The sequence below is a fragment of the Bos taurus genome, chromosome 1 (assembly GCF_002263795.3).
Source record: "Bos taurus isolate L1 Dominette 01449 registration number 42190680 breed Hereford chromosome 1, ARS-UCD2.0, whole genome shotgun sequence".
Lineage (NCBI taxonomy): Eukaryota > Metazoa > Chordata > Mammalia > Artiodactyla > Bovidae > Bos > Bos taurus.
Window position 1 is genome coordinate 22,421,467 of NC_037328.1, and position 4,450 is coordinate 22,425,916.

Here is a 4,450-nt window from a genome sequence, read left to right on the forward strand (position 1 = left end):
ATTGCTTACAATCACTTCCTGGAATTCTGGTTCAGCAAAACCAAATTCCTTGTGATTTTCTACAACTTTTTCCTCATGTTTGTGTCTTTGGTCCTGTGGTCTATTTACTTGGAGACTTCCCTTCCCTTCCCTGGCTGCTTTCCCCCTTTTATCTGCCTTCATGGACAGCCATCTGCTATTCATCTTCAGTTTTATGTCATTTCTTCTAGCATAACCACTATAACACTGGCATTCCTGTTCAGCCTCCTCCCGCCATGCTGAGTTAGACGTCCTTCAGCTCTACTCCAAGGTACTGTGCGCATGTCTGTATTGTCTTAGTTTTCTGTTTATGTGTCGTAACTTATTTTGCATTCTCAGTGGTACCTGGCTTACCACTAATCACAAAACATGACTCAGTAAATACTTACGTGGTGCTCAATTTTCAAGTAAGCTCTTTAAAGAGCCAAGATGAATGCTGTTACTCTCATGGCATTCGTTTTTCCCATTCTTTATCAATTCTTTAGAAAATTCTTTCCCATTCTTAGAAAATTCTTCACTAAATTTAGTAAGTTTAGCAGCTTGCTAAATACTTTTGGAATGGTTGTATTGGGAGATTTATTTTGTCATGGAAGACAGTTTCAAAAATTTTAAATGAAACCAAATCTTTCAGTTGATATAAATTTTGTTTCTTTTCTAAGTTTGTGTTTTCACCAACTATAGTTAATAAATATTCATCAAAAGACGACAATCTTCTTTTTGAAAATTATCTTAATTTCAAAGGAATTAACAAGATATATCTTTTCTTGAAATATTTATTTTTATTATTAATCATGCTACCAATTCATTGTATAATCCTGATCTTGGATAACTTTCTTAATATTTGTATTTCTTTTCTATTAACTACTAATTCCTCCTAATAATTATTAAGGCTAATAGGATATCCAACTTAGAAATTCTGTAATAGAAGCTATTTTTAATAGTATATCATGATTAATGTATACAGTGAGTATGTAAACCCTCAATTTTTAATGTGATACTATTTATTTATTAAATATTGTTTTCAAAGCACTGTCCTTGAATGTTTTATCTATCAGTTCAGTCACTCAGTCATATCCGACTCGTTGCAACCCCATGGACTGCAGCATGCCAGGCTTCCCTGCCCATCACCAACTCCCAGAGCTTGCTTATGTCCATTGAGTTGGTGATGCCATCCAACCATCTCATCCTCTGTCGTCCCCTTCTCCTCCTGCCTTCAATCTTTCACAGTATCAGGGTCTTTTCTAACAAGTCAGTTCTTTGTATCAGGTGGCCAAAGTATTGGAACTTCAGCTTCAGCATCAGTCCTTCCAATGAATATTCAGGACTTATTTCCTTTAGGATTGACTAGTTGGATCCCCTTGCTATCCAAGGGACTCTCAAGAGTCTTCTCCAACACCACAGTTCAAAATCATAATTCTTTGGCTTTTAGTTTTCTTTATGGTCCAGCTCTCACATCCATATATGACTACTGGAAAAACCATAGCTTTGACTAGACGGACCTTTGTTGGCAAAGTAATGTCTCTGCTTTTTAATATGCTGTCTAGGTTGGTCATAGCTTTTCTTTCAAGGAGCAAGCGTCTTTTAATTTCATGGCAGCAGTCACCATCTGTAGTGATTTTGGAGCCCAGGAAAATAAAGTCTCTTACTGTTTCCATTGTTTCCCCATTTATTTGCCATGAAGTGATTGGACTGGATGCCATGATCTTAGTTTTATCTCTAATAATGCTTTTAATTTGATCATAGACAATAAAGTGTTACTATCTTTATTTTACAAATGAGGTAATCCATATTTGCAACCACCAAGTAAATTGGCCAAACATACCTGTCATATGTTTGGACATATGACTGAATCGTGTTCCCCCTAAATTCGCATGTTGGTGCCTTAACCTCAACATGACTATATTTGGAAATAGTTTCTTTAAGGAGATAAATAAAGCCAGATGAGGTCACAAGGGTGGGTGCCTCATCCAATAGGACTGATGTCCTTATAAGATGAGGAAGAGAGCCGGGGGATGTATGCACACAGAAAAAAGATCATGTGAGAACACAGCAAGCAGGTGCCCATCAGCAAGCCACGGAGAGAGAGCTCACCAGAAACCAACCCTGCTGGCAGCATGATCCTGGTCTTCCAGCCACTAGAATTGTGAGAAAATAAATTTCTGTTGCTTAAAACACCCAGAATATCCTGTGGTATTCTGTTATAGCAGGTATACAGTCTAATATAATGTCCAACTGCAAGTAGCAGAGTGAAATTAAACCCATACAAGATGGCTTCAAGCCCATTCTCAACTATTACACTGATTTATGAATTTGCCTTGACTCCTAGTTCAATTAAAGAACGTATATAATGACTATTTGTTAATATACTTAGTTGCTTAACTTCATGAATATTTTCTCTTCAATAATTATTTAATGTTTCTTAGAAGTCAATTTTGGATGATTTATGAAGTTTTTTTAAAAGATAGCCATGCCCTTCTAACCTAAGAATGTATATACTCTTTGATCTTACATTTAAAATTAAATCCTTAAAAGGTAATCCAAAAATTTGGAAAAAAAGAATATTTAATTGCCTAAATCATTAAAAAAATATATTGATATAATGTAACTATTAAGAACCAATTTTGGAGACTATTTTATGATATGAGAGATGTTTTCAATTTTGAATATAAAAGGTTGTAATATTATGTACATAGAACCATCCCAACTTTGTTAAATTAGGTACTTACATTAGTACCTATGCATATTAATTCTAACACACATATACTATGCATATAAGTATGTACATGTACCCATATATCTATACATAGATGCATAGTAAAAAGAATGATGGAAATATACCAACATATTAACATATGGCTATCTCTGGTGGTGGATTATAGGTGATTTTTATTTTTCTTCTTTATATACAGTTTGTATTTCTCATTGAACGTAGGTAACATGTCTATTTTTTTTCCCTTCAAAATTTCAAGTTATATGATTAGGAAACCATTAACGACAAATTCAGCAGCTTTCTTGAGCTGATTTTGCATTCATCCAACTAGACCACTTAGTTTACTTTCAAAAAGCCTCAAGTTGCTCTAGGTTCTCAAGTTCTGGAGAACAGGTAGATCTTTAATATCTCCAATGAAGACTATTTTTAAAACTCAAGCAAACGGAGCACTTCAGTATTATTTTCTTCTTCAAGCTGTGCTGACTATAGGTGGCAGAGTCACCCAGTATTATCTACTTGGAAGAGCATTCTGATACCCAGAGACCAAGAGGAACTTAAGTTATGGATGCCTGTGAAAGCTTGTTTTCTTTTATTTATTTATTTTTTGGTCTTATTCCCTCTGAGTCTGATGATGTTAGCCATTTAACATAATAGACTAAATATCTATTACTTGGATATTTTGGGTTAAATTTGGGTATTTGGGTTAATTATTTGAATAAAGTATCTATGGAAGAAGAAAATATATATTGCACTTAAGAGGTTAAGAATAAATTCTCTTTTCATGGTTCTTAATTATAGAAAACAAATTTTGTACAGTTTTATTGAATATGTTCTCTAAGGACAATATAAAAGTGAATATTTTACTCCTTCCTTCTTCTGTACAGTATGTATGTATAAGTACATAGGTTTTTAAAGTTAATTCTACACAATATTGCTTGAACAAACTTACCTTTGTCTCTGCTCATCTCCAGCATTTTAAATTCACAACCTTTAATGCTATTTTACTGTAGTTTTTTTTTTTTTTTTAATTCTAGAGTAGTGTAAAAAAGAGAGTAAGAAGCATTAAGCCAATAATAATAATAATAATATAGACCACCAGGAGGAGCAGGAGTATGGACCGCTGTAGCAGGGGGCCCGTGGGGCAGGAGTCCTGGGGACAAGAAGTCCAGAAGGCACAGCCAGCGCAAAGAAACCTACTCGAAGTACATCTACAAGGTACTGAAGCAAGTGCACCCCAAATCGCATCTCCTCCAAGGCCGTGAGCTTCATGAACTCGTTCATGAACAATGTGTTTGAGCGCTGGCAGGCGAGGGCGCCTGGCTAGCCCAGTACTCGGCCAGACCACACTGGCGTCCCGGGAGGTCCACGCAGCCGAGCATCTGCGGCTTCCTGGGGAGCTGGCCAAGCACGCAATGTCCGAGGGTACCAAGGCTGTGACCAAGTACACCAGTTCCAAGTGACCCGGGGCCCGACCTTAATAAAGGCTGAACTGCTCAAAATAAATAAATAAATAAATAAATAAATAATAATATAAAAAAGAGGAAGGAAATGAAAATAGGTTTGAGAGAAAACAGGGTGTGAGGATGGGATGGGTAAGTGTAATAATCTAGCTCTGTAACTGCATGATTCAATATAATATGTACAGGTGATTGGAAATCATGTATATGTATTAACCAGGAAAATTCAATACTGATAGGGGATCAGTTATTTAGCCTCTCTTCT

At 35.8% G+C, this 4,450-nt stretch overlaps 1 pseudogene; it reads left to right on the top strand.

Annotated features, from left to right (window-relative positions):
• The first annotated feature begins 2,132 nt into the window (after window positions 1-2,132).
• On the top strand, window positions 2,133-4,227 carry LOC132345404 (late histone H2B.L4-like; annotated as a pseudogene).
• Window positions 4,228-4,450: the final 223 nt, after the last annotated feature.